We start from the raw sequence: 17074 nt of genomic DNA on the forward strand, positions 1-17074 counted from the left end.
TAAAGGCTAACATTGGTTGTTGAGTACAGACTTCTCAACTTGAGAATATGGTTGCAAACCAAGGGGATGCACACATGCCATTACATTGCTGCAATGTGTGGCTTCTAGATTAAGCAGTGTATCATAGTTGATGACCTTGATGGAAAGTTACAAACGCCCCTTGTGAATGAAATAAAACATGCATGTCATCTTATTACAGCCTCATAGCTACATTGTTATAACATGGCACTTGTGTTTTGACCTGTTGTCTGCACAGCTGCGCTCTAAGTTCAACTCTGCTATTCTTTGCTCCCACCTCCTCAGTATAAGTGGCTGAACAAGTCACATATTGAGATTCAGTCATCAATCATGTAATAGTTTCCCAATGTGATTGTAGTGTTGGTCCCATAGGAGCTTTTCAGGCCGAGGGGTGAGGGATGAAGAGGTGAGGGATGAGAGAGAGAACAGTAATAACATTTTCTAGGACAAAATCAGGGAGGGGCCCAGCCACTGGACAGACTGATGATACTGCTGCCATGGATGTGCATATCTTAAAAAACATTACTCAAGATTCACACAGGAGAGTTACATGGTTTCAGTTTCCATAAGTTGTGTCCAGTCTGTCACAGGTCCTATTCAGCAGGTCACTCACAGCCACATAGAACTGAAGTTCAACCATCCAGAATATGTCAAGATGATCACCATATCCCCCTGGTCACATCTGGTTTACACCGTCTGCATCCCATCACCTGTCCAATCAGCACCCAGGCTACAGAGATGAGGAAGAAAAGCAGGAGGATTATGGTACTGTCTGAGACACATTCAGATTAGATCCCGTATTCAGTGTCTCAGAGTGTGAGTCCTCAACCCCCTGTCCATATAATTTTATTTATGATGATCTAAAAGGCCAAACTGATTCTAGATCATCCAGGACTCCTACTCTGAGACACTTTATGCAGGTCCAGACCTCCAGAGAGAGAGGAGAGCCATACTCTAGCCAGGAGAATATGCTCTGCGTTCCATCCACTCTCCTCCTTAAACTTCATTAGGACAGTGATGAATGTCCAGGCAATAAGGCACTCTTACTAAAGGACTAATACTGCTGCACTCAAGGACTCAGACATATCAATGACTGTCCTCTGTCTCCACCCCCTCCTCCATCCTTCTCTTTAACAATCTCTCCCTGATGTGAGCTATCAAGTTAGCTGAATTTACGGCTGAAGAGTCAGTAGCTACTGCTCTGGGTGGGTAGAGGGCAGTATGGAGAATTGAAAGGGTCATTCTCTGGCAGCGGTTTGCCTGATATACATCCTGCCCTTTTTCTGCCTCCTCGTGGTGTCTTTTGACGGTGATTTTTAAATGTGCTATTGTTGCTGTTATTCAGTCAATGTAGATGGCCCTTGGCATTTAAAGACCTAGTCCCCATAAAATGTTTGTCCTGTTATTGTGGGAATATCCCTAATGGATGGGTAATGTTAATGTGTTCATTTTCAATGTGTGTGAGCTGTATGGTACATAATGTGTTGTTGTGATGGAATGCTATGAGGAGATGGCCCACAGCACGTCCAAGTTCAAACAGTCTCAGAAAGAGGCACGTTCTTGTCACTGATGATGTTTACTCTTTTGCTACTGTAGGCTATTGTCTTTCTCTGCAAGACCCTCTCAACATTTTCTAACACAGTAACCCCTCTATTGATTTGGTTTGATAGATATACTCTTTCACTATATTATTAGAGCAAAGCTGAAACCAAGCTACAGTATTTCATCCCATGTTTAAACAAAGCAGTGTTCATGTCTGAAGTCCTTCACTGGTTACACAGCACGTTCACCTCCCCTCACATCAAACAATGGAGTGATTGAAGCATTTTGCTACAATCGCAATACCATGTGTATGTGACAAATAATATTTGATTTGATTTGAAGCATCATGGAGGATTTGGTACTCTCGGTAATCCAAGCTGTTCTCTGTATAGATGAGGGAGCAAAAAGTACTTTAAAAAAAAATACTGACAAATACAAATCAAGGTGCCAGTCATATAGGAGTACAGTACATACAAGCCCTGTCTTAAATGCATGTCTGAAGTGAAAAAGGCACATCTTATATTTTGGTATTTGGCAAGGTTACTACTGTTTTGCCTCTGTTGATTTGATCGACCCTATGCTGTCCTTAGATGCAAAAGTCTCTTGATGTTGGCTGTGTTTAGAAGGTTCCAGAGTCTTTTTGGAATGGCCCAGCTCTGCTGAGAGAGTTAAGCACAGTGGAGGGCCTTTCTGCTAATGGAACTCTCAACACGGAATCTGTTTCCCACTTGTTTAAAGGAGGCTAGAGTAAAATGGAGGGATGTTGGATTATTTTGACTTGGAAGGGTTGGGTTTTCCAAGGACATGATTCTCCTCTGTTTTGGAATTCTGTTTGTGTTCTATTGTTATATGTTTACGTGACATGAGAGTTTCTTATGTAAGTGATATTTAAGGAGACTTGAAAATTCAATAAGTGTGCTTTATATAGTATACATCAAATTAACCTGATATTGTGTATGCATGTCTTAGCTGTGTCTAAGACATTGTGAAGTGTTTGCGTGTGTGTGTACAGCTGTGTGTCTGCATGTGCTCTCCGTCCTATGATTGTGTGTGTATGTTTGTTTTCCATACTATTAGTTGATGACAGGGAAAGGCTGAACCTGTACAGAGTGTTGTGATGTGTCAGTCTGACAGACTGATAGCTAAGATGGCAAAACAGCCATACACACACACACACACACACACACACACACACAATACCTTGAAGCTGCAATCCTTAATGGTGAAACTGCCACGTTTGATAATACAACAACTAAGAAGTTACTGCAAACAACGAACACAGTTTTTCCCCCCTTAGACATCATTGCACAAGTGATCGAACAGCACAATATGTACAGCTTTTTTTTTTTACCATGCTGCGTGCTCCCCGGCAACAAAAACAATAACAATGGTGGTGGTGCGGCCAGTGGCGCAGATCTTTCGTGGATCTCGGCTTTAAGGAGCTCATGTAAACAGCCTACAGACATTCTTTGTTCAATGCAATACTGTGTATTTCACTCTTTGTAGTGTCTGCTTCCCTCATGCCTAATGAGGCCTAAGCTATGTTGTGTTTGAGTGGCTGCCAATATAATGAAATCAGAAAGGGATCGTTCTTCCTCCCCATCACGTCTCTGCCTCTGTCTCCTCTCCTCTCCAATCCCTGACCTGCATATTGAGAGGTAGTAAATCATTTAACTGAAAGCCAAAGGGATCGATAAAACAAAGGCATTAAAAGTAATTGGACACATCGATCGAAATGCACATTTTTATATCGGAGATCAGTTGGTCATTCTTTCATGTCTCTTCCATGCCGAGACAGAAACACAGTTCAACATACTTTATCAGTAGGAACCTCAAAAGAGATGTACCCAAGCTGGTGATTTATGCCAGCTATTGTTGTGTTTCCTCCAGAAGAATGGATTTTCCAAAGACGGGCTTTGAAGGTTAGTGACACCATGACTCACCTTGTGGAAAGCAAGTATTTTCAGGAATACCACAGTCCTCTTATTAACCATTCCAAATAGTTTGTCTTGCCTTAGCAAACTCTTCTCTTCTTTGTGGAGCCAGATGGTAACCCCTGAACTGGACAAGTGGAAAGCCCTGCCTACTCTGTCTGTTTTGATTTGAATAAAAAATAATATTACCAAGGCAACAGCAGACCTAGAATTGCTCAAATTATCTATATGCTACTCGTTAATTTTCTAAATGTGACTACGCAGTGTACATGTATTAACTGTAAAACACATGGAGGAATGAAAGATTCTGTTCAACATGAGGTTATGGCACTCAACCACACTGTCACCTGAGGGTACGTACAGTAGGCCTATCTTTACCAGAATGATGCAATATGGGAGTTGGAATGAAGTGTAGAATTATCTTGCTGAAAGCTATGAGCAATGGAGTACACAGTTCAGTAGTTAAGTGCATTCCTCCCCAACACAATTTGTGAGTGTTGCTTGATGGACAGGTGTAATGAAATGAACATCTTAGCCTGAGACCTCACGCCTGGCATGTCTCTGACTGTAAACACACACCACAAGCAAACAAACTGAGTTGATTTCTGTTGATTTGATATCCTTGTTTTCCTAGTAGAAGGCCTCTACAGTTGAAGTCGGAAGTTTACATACACTTAGGTTGGAGTTATTAACTTGTTGTTCAACCACTCCACAAATTTCTTGTTAACAAACTATAGTTTTGGCAATTCAGTTAGGACATCTACTTTGCATGACACGTGTTTGTAGGAAAAAGGGGGAGGCTTGCAAGCCGAAGAACACCATCCCAACCGTGAAGCACGAGGGTGGCAGCATCATGTTGTGGGGGTGCTTTGCTGCAGGAGGGACTGGTGCACATCACAAAATAGATCACATCATGAGGAAAGGAAAATTATGTGGATATATTGAAGCAACATCTCAAGACATCAGCTTGGTCACAAATGGGTCTTCCAAATTGACAATAACACCAAGCATACTTCCAAAGTTGTGGCAAAATGCCTTAAGGACAACAGTGGCCATCACAAAGCCCTGACCGTAATCCTATAGAACATTTGTGGGCAGATCTGAAAAAGCATGTGGGAGCAAGGAGGCCTACAAACCTGACTCAGTTACACCATCTCCACTTATTGTGGGAAGCTTGTGGAAGGCTACCCAAAATGTTTGACCCAAGTTAAACATTTTAAAGGCAATGCTACCAAATACTAATTGAGTGTATGTAAACTTCTGACCCACTGGGAATGTGATGAAAGAAATAAAAGCTGAAATAAATAATTCTCTCTGCTATTATTCTGACATTTCATATTTTTAAAATAAAGTGGTCATCCTAACTGACCTAAGACAGGGAATTTTTACTAGGATTAAATGTCAGTTTAAATGTATTTGGCTAAATTGTATGTAAACTTCCAACTTCAACTGTAGATCAGCAAGCAAAGTCCTAGTGAATAGCCTCCTCATTAAATCCTATAGCAGTAATGTTTGTTTTTACCACTTTAGAAAGATCCAGTGCAGCTATTTTTATCTCAATATCAAATCATTTCTGGGTAACAATTACGTACCTTACTGTGATTGTTTTCAATTAAAATGGTCAAAAATAAACAAAAATTCCTTCTTTGCAAAGAGCAATTTCTCAAGCAATAATTATGTCAGAGTGGGGAGGGTAAAACGGAAAAGTAGCTATTATTGGCAGAGAGGTTTGGAAGTCTATTAACAAATGTGCCGCCTAGTGATAGCACCAGGCAGGTCAAAACTCCATCCCACCAAAACAGACTGAAACAGGCAGCCTTTTTAAAAATAAACATTATCATAATGTACATTGAGACATGCGGCCTGCTGTACTTCCAAGGCCGAGAGACCCTACGTTGGACGTGTATTATTTGTCACATGCTTCGTAAACAGCAGCGTAGCCTAGTGGTTAGAGCGTTGGACTAGGAACCGGAAGGTTGCGAGTTCTAACCCCTGAGCTGACAAGGTACAAATCTGTTGTTCTGCCCCTGAACAGGCAGTTAACCCACTGTTCCCAGGCCGTCATTGAAAATAAGAATTTGTTCTTAACTGACTTGCCTGGTTAAATAAAGTAAAAAAAACAAAAAAAAACAGGTGTAGACTAACAGTAAAATGCTTTACTTACAGGACCTTTTCCAGTTATGCAGAGTTAAAGATGGAAATTATGGTGGAGACATTATGTACAAAAAATGTTAAGATCAGCGTAGAAAACCCCCCACACAAAATAGCAGAATTGGTCAGGAGCCCTTAAAGGCGTTGGCATGCTTCGGTTTGTGTGGCACCTAGCCGTGTGTACTTGCATACTCCCTTAAAAGATGTTCACCTGAAAAAAAAAGGAGGGAACGTGGCAATATTACCCCGGAACATTGGAGGGCGATGAGCTGGTCATAGCCATCTACGGCCTTTACAAGGAAGAGACGTGCAGGAGAATATATTAGTGACACAGAGAGACACTTAACTGGGATCTTCAAGATTTGCTTTATCTAGCAAGACATATAGGCACGAGACAGATGTAGGGGCGTACTGCCGAGAGAGCGATGGTGGGTTGTTTCAAGAGTTCTTTTGGATCCAAACTGCAGCAGAAGACCCTTAATTTACCACCACCTGCTGTTCTGCCATGTACCACACTTCACTTTTTCTAATTTCCCTTGTTACGGCATACATGTATGCAACTCTATATGGGAAATACTTTTTTTGTCAAGGCTTTTGGAATATGGTTCCTGGAAAAGGGTATGGTGTTTTATTGTTGTTGACCAAATAGGCAATATTTTATATCTGACATATTCTCTTGTTACCGCTCATTCACAGGTGTCCATGTCAATGAACCTGGGTGTACCTATAGTCGTGGCCAAAAGTTTTGAGAATGACACAAATATTAATTTTCACAAAGTCTGCTGCCTCAGTTTGTATGATGGCAATTTGCATATACTCCAGAATGTTATGAATAGTGATAAGATGAATTGCAATTAATTGCAAAGTCCCTCGTTGCCATTCAAATGAACTGAATCCTCCAAAAACATTTCCACTGCATTTCAGCCCTGCCACAAAATGACTAGCTGACATCATGTCAGGGATTCTCTCGTTAACACAGGTGTGAATGTTGATTAGGAGAAGGCTGGAGATCACTCTGTCATGCTGATTGAGTTCGAATAACAGACTGGAATCTTCAAAAAGAGGGTGGTGCTGGGAATCATTGTTCTTCCTCTGTCAAACATGGTTACCTGCAAGGAAACATGTGCCGTCATCATTGCTTTGCACAAAAAAGGCTTCACAGGCAAGGATATTGTTGCCAGTAAGATTACACCTAAATCAACTATTTATCGGATCATCAAGAACTTCAAGGAGAGCGGTTCAGTTGTTGTGAAGAAGGCTTCAGGGTGCCCAAGAAAGTCCAGCAAGCGCCAGGACCATCTCCTAAAGTTGATTCAGCTGCGGGATCGTGGCACCACCAGTACAGAGCTTGCTCAGGAATGGCAGCAGGCAGGTGTGAGTGCATCTGCACGCACAGTGAGGCGAAGACTTTTGGAGGATGGCCTGGTGTCAAGAAGGGCAGCAAAGAAGCCACTTCTCTCCAGGAAAAACATCAGGGACAGACTGATATTCTGCAAAAGGTACAGGGATTGGACTGCTGGGGACTGGAGTAAAGTAATTTTTTCTGATGAAACCCCTTTCCGATTGTTTGGGGCATCAGTAAAAAAGCTTGTCCGGAGAAGACAAGGTGAGCGCTACCATCAGTCCTGTGTCATACCAACAGTGAAGCATCCTGAGACCATTCATGTGTGGGGTTGCTTCTCAGCCAAGGGTGTGGGCTCACTCACAATTTTGCCTAAGAACACAGCCATGAATAAAGAATGGTACCAACACATCCTCCGAGAGCAACTTCTCCCAACCATCCAGGAACTGTTTGGTGACAAACAATGCCTTTTCCAGCATGATGGAGCACCTTTCCATAAGGCAAAAGTGACCGCAACTATCGTTTTCATAGTTATAGAGAATGCATTTGGCATCATGACTGCAAGGATGGGGATTCTTGATCGGCCAATCTAGTGTACCCCTGAAAAGGCTAAGGACATTGTGAAGGCATGTGTGTCCCTCCACAACTACCTGTCCTCCACGGATGAAGCTCATGAGCTGAATGCAAGATACGTGCTTCCTGCTTTTGGTGACATGACCCTCCCTTCTGGCATCTACCAACCTGGAGAGTGGAGCAGAGTTGTGGCAGGGGACAACAATCTCCAAGAGCCAGGGAGACTCTCGTGCCAGGGCGACACTGCTTGCAAGTGAAACAAGAAACAAGCTCAGGGACTTCTTCCTCTCCCTCCCTGGACCTGTGCCCTTGCAGGAAGACACGGTAAGGAGAGGACAACTCAACCCAAGGCCAGCTAATCATGCAGAATAGGCCTATGTTAGGTCTATGGACTGCTCACCCACACACACCCTTGATGGACACACACAGACTCACAGTTCTTCTTTGTGTGCACTGTGAACCAAAGTACTTTGTACTAAAATGATTTTTGATCTTGTTAATTAAATGAAACTTGATTATATCTCACTGTGCTTTAACATTATATTTAAGATTAAGATTAGATTGAACTACACCACACAAGTAGAAGACAGCCTGTAAAGTCTGTGAAACACAGCTCTTCTCAATGTTGTCAACACTTTGTTCAAAAATAGCGCATTGAAACACCTTGTATTGAGATAAAGAAACAGAGCTTTTTAAGTACACAAAAATAAACCTTTATTCTTTCATCTGGGCTCTGAAAGTAAACCACAATACAACACAGAAGTGTCTGCTGAGAACAGACATGTAAACAACACGTGTCAATTAAATATAATTAAAGTGTCAGACAAATTTAATTATTTGTACATTACAAATGTCTGCGAAAAAAGAGACGTAAACAACAAAAGTGTAAAACATGAAAGTGTCTGACTCCTGAGATGTCTGAACAACACCAGAACATTGTTAATTTCACTGTGGTCCCAGTCGTTTGTTCCATGTCCTCTTCCTGAAGTCACGCTTGAAGTCATTCAGCTGGTGATCGAATTCCTCCCCGTTTTGGTGATATTTCATCCATGAAATCTGCTGTAGGTGCCATGGCCCTGTGACGAGAGGGGGAAATTAGAGGAGTGTCTGTGGAGAGCAGTGTGGTGAGGAAAGGAAATCATAGGAAATAAAGGAGGAGAGTCTGAAATGTTTTACCTCTGGGGCAAGCTGTTGGCTCGGTGCACGACCGGAGTCTACAGCTCTTTTCTTCCTTCTCACACCCCTGCTACTACTGCTGCTGCTCTGTGGCATTAGTGAGGAGTAGGTCTTGGAGGTGGGCCCAGGATAGAGCTTCCTAGTTCCGGCATGGAGATGGTTTCCCATTCTGCACTGCAGTTCAGTGTGGGATATGGGCTGGGGGGCGGTGAACAGGCAGTGCTGGGTTGCAGAGTACAAAAGCTGGTGCTGTCCCCATTCACTGGTTTTTGCCTTTTTGAAAAATAAAGAAATGACAGGGCTATTTAGTACACATATTCAAACCATCCAAAAGTATCAATGAACCATGTATCAAATATCATTAACTCAGACTACAATTAACTACAATGTTTCAAACGTTTCAAGAGTTGAGTAGGCCTGGCCGAGTTACTTCAATTTTGCAACATTTTAGCTAGCTGGACCTTGCTACTGAACTTTGACTTTGGTTTTACCGAGATGGGAAGCTTAGATTTTCTTTCTCTGACAAAATTATGTTTGATAAAAAAGTTGTTTTGTTGGTTGGCTTGCTTTCTCTCCACGCGTCTGCTATTATGTTAGCTAGACATCCAAGTAGCTAGCGCTAACTTATTAGCTTTTGTTAGTAAACATGGCTACTGTTTTCCTTGACTACAATGAAAATACAACATACCTCATCCTCTGATGAAGACTGGTGAGGTTGCTTTCCTTCTTCCCATGCTTCACATGCCTAACAAGCCAGGGAAGCTGCAACGAACATTACCACACTTTTTCAAACAAGTGACTGGGTCTGAACCCACTGTCTCTGCAATCTTCCTCCATGAATTTGACTTTACATGCTGGTCTTTATATAATGCATGGCTAGAATCGTAGAGATGCAGGTACTTCTGTACCTCCTCGGCCAAGTGATGCTCGATGTTGTTGTTGTTTGCCATGTGGAATCCACACTGAGTTTCGGGCTGAATCAAGGAAAATAAACTTGCATCACCCCAACAGTTAACCGTTCATCGCCGAAGGAGTGTAGATTTCAGTTTCTGAACTTCGGCTTGCCTCAAGAAATGTTTTTGTGTGCACGAACACTTTAAAAAAACTTGCCAAAGACCAAAACAAACCATAACGTAAAATGTCTTAACACGTTTTGGTTTGTTTTTGTCTTTGGCAAGTTTTTAAAAAAGTGTTTGTGCACACCAAAACATTTCTTGTGGCAAGCCGAATTTCAGTAGCACAAACTGTTACAAACTGTTCCTGATTGGGAGGCATCCGTGCGCCTTAAGACTGCTGCTATCCACTGCAGCGCCCTCTGTTGTGTATTTGGGTACGTGTGTGTGTGCATGACTGTGTGTGTGTAGTTACTGTATGTGTGCATGCCTGTGTTTGTGTACGTACTTTGCGCCAGTCACTGTGATCAGCTCAAATGTACTTTGAGCGGACAAAGTTTGTGAACATTTACAGATGCACATTTCAGATCGCAGTCATCACAGTGGTGAAGTCTGGAGATGTAAGCAGCAAGGCATTTGCACGATGTCATGATATTATCCCAGTGACATATCACAGGAAGTAATTACAGTCAGACAGACCACACCTTTTCCTGGATGAGTTGGACCCAACACCTGTCGCTTAGTAGATTTTGGAATTCTCTTTGAGAAGTTTACTTTTTGTTTCGTTTTTTGTGTAATATGACATGACTTAAGTTGAAGTTAAAGTAAAATATTATTTAACCATGAATGACAATAGCCTCCGTTGTGAATATTTGTGCCCAAATTGATGGGGAAGAAGTGCTGAGTGAGTTAGTTTTTGAGGCAGAGAGAGCAGTGTTTAGTGTACAGTAGAGAAGTCTCCATATCCATGCTGTTGACATAACCCCTGTGGAGATAATGCAAATGTTTCACTTCCCCTAACACAAACAACCACCCTCTAGTAGCAGCCGTAATTAACCAGACATTTGAATATCATGACCTTTTCTTCTGACATTTTCATATTTCAATAACATTGTTTCAGGCTTCTCTCAACAAAAGATAGCTCTCATTTATTGTCAAACTGTCATAAAGTAGCAGTTGCTAACCAAAACATGGTATCTAGATTCTGGAAGGGAAATAGTAGAACAGTACGAATTTGAAAGAAGCAGCCTGTTTTGTAATCCTAACTTCATATCTAGTTCAGAATAAGCCTGACACCAGATTATGGGGGGACAAGTAAGCAGGTTGTTTGGTCACATCTCTGTGTGCATCGCTCCCTGCCTTCCCATCACACTGTTAGAGGAGCTATTGGCCTGATAGTGGACGTCTGTTGTTGACAGGATTAGTCCCCAGTCATGTGACACGTGTGTTTATCACAGCAGAGACAACCTCTCCCCTCCCCAGCCAGATGATTACCTAGCTAGGGGATTCTAGACACACACACACACACACACACACACACACACACACACACACACACACACACACACACACACACACACACACACACACAAACATCAGTGTAGAAAGCTATGGGCAGTTAAAACACAGTGGTGGTTCATTGAGGTGTATTGAATGGGTCTCTTTCTATGTCATTGGTCATTTTGGTCGTTGCCTTTCACAGTGCTACTGCTCTTGTAGAAATGAAGGCTGTCACCTCTCCTGTGTCGAGATATAATCATCAATTCTGCGCACTGAGATCTCTGTCACCTTGGCTGTTCTCTTCAGGCCAGCCCACCAATGGCACGGTCAGACCTTTTAATCTGGAACACCAGTAGGATCCAGAGCTCTCATCCCTCTGCTTTGTTATGATCAACTAACTGAGCCATTCACCTGAATCAGAGAGGTGCAGGGGGCTGCCTTAATCAACGTCATCGGCGCCAGGGGAGCAGTTGTTATGGGTTAACTGCCTTGCTCAAGGGCAGAATGGCAGATGTTTCCACCTTGCCGGCTCGGGAGTCAACCAGTGACCTTTCGGTTACTGCCCAACACTCTTAACCGCTACCTGCAGGCCCCATATGAAGTGGGTAAAAGAGTATGTAAAGATGGCTGGTAACAAAATATCATTACATTTCCGTTCTTGAGTAGGGCCACTGTTCAGCAAAACAGTAATATGACGAGGCAGAAATATATACTTCCTGTAACGTTCACCATGTAATATTCACGATATTCAACATAAGAGTTTAAGAAAAAAGGTCAAGTCCTAAAGCAACCTTTTTCTTGTCACTGTGGCAAGTAGATAAAGAAATCTACCAGCTACTCAGATTTTTTACCACCCAAAATATGTTTTGCATTAATTACATCACAAAACATACAATTAAGTGAATGATTATGCTTAGTAATGTTTCTAAAACAAGGAATGTATTACAAGTAAGATGGCATGTGGTACATTTCTGAATTAAATGTAATATCTTGTGACCTGTGTCTAACCAAAATATCAGATGAGACAAAAAATGTCAACTCCACCATTTAAGGTGAAAGTGGTAATGGGGCCACTCAAGTCTTCATGTGTGCCTGTGAGAATCTGAATAGTAGAGGCCAAAAACATTTGTTCTCTTCGCGAGCAGTGGAAGCAAATTCAAACTTTGAAAAATAACCTAACTTGTAAACAAAACATAATAAATATCCAAGAAACACATAGATAAAGTATCACTTTAGTAGTTAGGCCAACTTTTATGCCTGTGCGCATTGCTTTTAAAAATGAATCTTTCAGCACTCATTGACAGTGTACACAGCCCCCCAGCCAGGCAGTGCTGCTGCGCGAGGTGGGATACCTATAACATTAGGATTTCTATTTCTTTGTGCGTTACCAGATATGAAACAAAATGTCAGAAATACTTTGAAAACAACCACTGCAGCATTTATTTTTCTATAAATCATGTCCATTCTTGACTCTTTATAATGTTTATGAAATGCTCGCACTGTAGAGCCCTGAGTGTGACCACCTGCCAACGGGGCTGGTGAATTAAACATTCTTACCTGCCAATGCCAAAATCTACCCACATTTGGCGGTCGATGATTTTAGGCCCTGGTTTCAGTGTATCCTTTTCTCCCTGATTTGTTTGATGTTTTTGGTTGATGAGAGCAGAATATTTAATAGGAAGAAGTTCACACAGTATGTTGGATCCTTGCTAGATATTGCTGCACTGTTGGAGCTAGAAACATTTTGTTGCACCTGCAATAACCTAACGTAGCAGGCGTAAAATAAACGTCTGAAACTAGATCCCCCTACATACTGGTCTGAAACTAGATCCCCCTACATACTGGTCTGAAACTAGATCCCCCTACATACTGGTCTGAAACTAGATCCCCCTACATACTGGTCTGAAACTAGATCCCCCTACATACTGGTCTGAAACTAGATCCCCCTACATACTGGTCTGAAACTAGATCCCCCTACATACTGGTCTGAAACTAGATCCCCCTACATACTGGACTGAAACTAGATCCCCCTACATACTGGTCTGAAACTAGATCCCCCTACATACTGGTCTGAAACTAGATCCCCCTACATACTGGTCTGAAACTAGATCCCCCTACATACTGGACTGAAACTAGATCCCCCTACATACTGGACTGAAACTAGATCCCCCTACATACTGGTCTTGACAAGAAGAAAAAATACTGTCGGGGAAGGTTCTCTCCTGCACTGTTCAACTAATCCAGTAAATGTGGATCAATTAAGATGGAGTGTTGCCTTGTTAACGTCCAAAAGCTGGATGTCGCGTCACATGTTCTCTTTCCATTTCCCCTGACAAACGGAACATACGATTGTTGGGACTCTGCATCGCAGGTGTAAGCTCTGCAATCTACAAAACTGTGTACGTGACCATAAACGTTGATTTGATTTGAATGCACAAAGATGAAAGGATGGTACTTACTGTCACTCCCAGCGTACTGAAAGAAATGTATTACTCGTTGTGAAGAGGAACTCGAATGTTCTTTCTTTCAGAACATAATGGCTCCTTCCCTTTACACAACATGCGTCATACAAAGTGCATTCAATTTACGCTTGTATCAGCTGGAGTGGTTAGTGCACACTGTAGGCCTACAGTAACTGCCTGCTGTACAGAGCCATCAGTTGAATCCCTCTTCATGGTTCTCTTCATCGTGGCTATAAGCCCAGCCATGCAGTATCAATTCTCCACTAACATCAAAGGCCAGTTAAATAGGAAGGGAGGAGGGCTGCAGGGCAGGCAGGCATTGTGTAGAGATATAGACTGACTGTGTCACAAATGGCATCCTATTCCCTATATAGTGCACTACTTTTGACCAGTGCTCATAGGGATCTGGTCAAAAAGAGTGCACTATGTATAGAACTGGACTCCTCTACTATTTTGGTATTGTATTATAGTATTTCTAGCTATAATTGTAATGTAGTCATTTGGCCAGTTGGCAGCCAGGCTAAATACCTCCTCAGCAGCGGCAGTGGAAAAAGAGAGGCTGCACTTGAGGAAAACTTTTCTTAAATATATTCAATTAGATTTTTAAGAACCACATAATTTGATGTTACTGAAAGGTCAAATTGGCTAGATGGTGCTACAGGCTGCTAAAGGAATAGTTTATAATGAGGAAAGAAAAACCTGTAATTGACCAGATTCACATTTGGTATAGTGGAATGCCTTAAACGTTGCAATGATAATGAAGAATGAACGTGTCATTGGCAAACACAAGGGCCTGTTTTGGGTGTTATTGACATTCCTTGTTTGTGGGCAGATGCCTACAGTATTTACAGTTTTCATCATTAATGTCAGTCGTCCAGGTTAATCACAGACTGCAGGCGTCAAGAACATCTCAATGATGTGCTGCGGATGTGTGATATTATTCACAATAGGCTAGTCGCTACAGTAGAATTGTTTTCTAAATCAATAGCTGTACAATTCATACAGGGAGTCATAACTCCTGACAACGGCCCGAGAAGTGACCCGGAAAGCACCCAGCACTTTAGCACTGTAATTGCCACACGTTGACAGCATCACTTTACTCCCAATAAATTCAGTGTGACAGTATTTGTTGCCGTGTACTGTATGTATGCCCAGGAGCATGGACTGTATCCTCTACTGTTTGATGATGATAGGGGACACAGAACAGGCCAGGGAGTATACTGTACAGTACAGCACAGTGAAGCCCAGGAGAGTTCAGTACTGTAGAGTAGACTCCAGTAGAATCTAGTACAGTCCAGTAGAGACCTGTATAGTTCACTAGTAGAGAGACTGTTGAATGATTCTGGGCGGGTCGCACATTTTCTGACATAAGACACTAGTTTAGGATTTGAATATTTTATCCACAGTACATATAGCGCCGGGCGGGCTGAACTGCTTGTTTTGAATGGAGGCAGGGAGATGTGTGTGAGCTGTCACTACCCCCCCCCCCCCCCCTGTGTCTAATCTGGTTAATGGCTTTCACCAAAGCCCCCGATACACTTAATCACAGAGCTGAGCACAGCACACCATTAAAGCTACAATTTGGGATTTGTTCAAAGGTAATTTTAATCCGTGAGCAAAACAAACAGGCTTTTTACCTGTGGCTGAATGAATCCACTGGGTGGACCCACGGCTGAGGCATATTGATTGAATCCACTGGGTGGACCCACGGCTGAGGCATATTGAATGAATCCACTGGGTGGACCCACGGCTGATGCATATTGAATGAATCCACTGGGTGGACCCACGGCTGATGCATATTGAATGAATCCACTGGGTGGACCCACGGCTGAGGCATATTGAATGAATCCACTGGGTGGACCCACGGCTGAGGCATATTGAATGAATCCACTGGGTGGACCCACGGCTGAGGCATATTGAATGAATCCACTGGGTGGACCCACGGCTGATGCATATGGTTAGTTAGTTAGATGACTGCAAGTCGAGACATGGGGTCCTTAATGTTAGACCACTAACAGTAGATACGCAGTGCATATTTAAACAAGTCTGTTCTGTTTTTAGAGCACACATTGAAGTGTGTAGTTTAAAAATAACTTTGTTCAACATTGACTTCTCCTCAGAGTCATTCCATGTCATTTCAGCAGCCATGACACCCACCATCTCAGATTGTTCTGAAATTATTTCTGTAGTTACAAACAGATAATATTAGCATTGGTGCAACTTTATTTTCTTGACATATAATTTGACCTCTTAGATATTAAGCTAAATGATTGCAATATACTTGGCCATTTTAAATGATAGGATTCAAATCCTCTTTCTTTTGCTTTTTGAGGTGGAACGACCCCTCAGGAAGTCTTACAGTGGGGCTTGACAAAAGAGGTCAAGTCTTTCCTCAGTCACACAATAGAATACTGGGTCATCAACGGTACCATTATGAGTACAGAGGAAATGCCAGGATGTTAGGGTTTTTCCCACCACACCGTGTGGAGAGGGGAAAATGAGCTTGCTGGAGACTACATGATTTACATGACCCAATTGGGTCTAATTGTCAGAGAGATTTAGTTTCAGAGTAGTAAATCTGGTCGTGGTTTACAAAAAGGGATCTCAGTAAAGGTATTCTGTAAACAATTGTCCTGACAGTGGAACTAATCTAAGATTCTCTGAGGAACAACATAGCTGCTGCTTTGCCCTAGTGATATTTGACTGGTCAAGTCACTACTGACCAGGAGTTCTTCCCTAGTGGAGGGCAACCTTACTAGGGATTGGTCAGGTAGCAGATGTCCAGGTCAGGGATTGGTCAGACGCCCAGCTCAGCTCATGTCAGCTCAGTGTGTCGTTGAGATGAAGATGTAACACTGATCTGAGTGGTTGACTAGCTTACTAAGCTTCTTTTCTCTTGAAGCTTGATCTTGCACAAATGAAAGATCTCAAGAAGGGTTAACAGTATCTATAACGGCATGTAACGTAATATAATAAATGCTATGACTGTGACCAAGACTGTGTTTATTTACAGCATTGTACCTGTTTCCATTGAGGTTGGTTGTAAGAGCCGTTTAGTGTTTGTTTGACTATTAATTAGTTGTGGTTTATGTGTAAGTCTTGGGGTTGTGTTCCCATCACTACATCGTTGGCTGATTTGAGCAATCTCGTTTTTTCCTGGCAGGCCTATGGGTGGCATAGTTCTGAGGGTCAACACAAACACCGTCTCCAGCTGGAGATGGAGAGGAAGAGCCCGAGGATTGAGAAAAAGCACACACACTACTTTTGGCATCTCGTTCTCTTCTCTCCCGCTCCCCTCAACTCACTCACTGTTCTTCGTACCGTGTTCTCACCTTTCGGCTCAGTGAGTTTTTGTCTGTGGAAATGCATGGGATTTAACATGGTGGCCTTTCCTCTTATAAACACTTACTTAAGTAGAGTAAACACAAGCGGAGAGTTTCTAACCATGCAAAAAAATATAGACCGGGAACATTGCCATGTAAA

General features: G+C 42.3%; 1 protein-coding gene across 1 annotated transcript in view; it reads left to right on the plus strand.

Moving 5' to 3' along the window:
* The window catches only part of LOC109891289 (receptor-type tyrosine-protein phosphatase gamma), a 244603-nt gene that overhangs the window by 1522 nt on the left and 226007 nt on the right, over positions 1-17074 (plus strand). The window lies entirely within an intron of this gene.

The sequence above is a fragment of the Oncorhynchus kisutch genome, linkage group LG5, assembly GCF_002021735.2.
Source record: "Oncorhynchus kisutch isolate 150728-3 linkage group LG5, Okis_V2, whole genome shotgun sequence".
Classification (NCBI taxonomy): domain Eukaryota; kingdom Metazoa; phylum Chordata; class Actinopteri; order Salmoniformes; family Salmonidae; genus Oncorhynchus; species Oncorhynchus kisutch.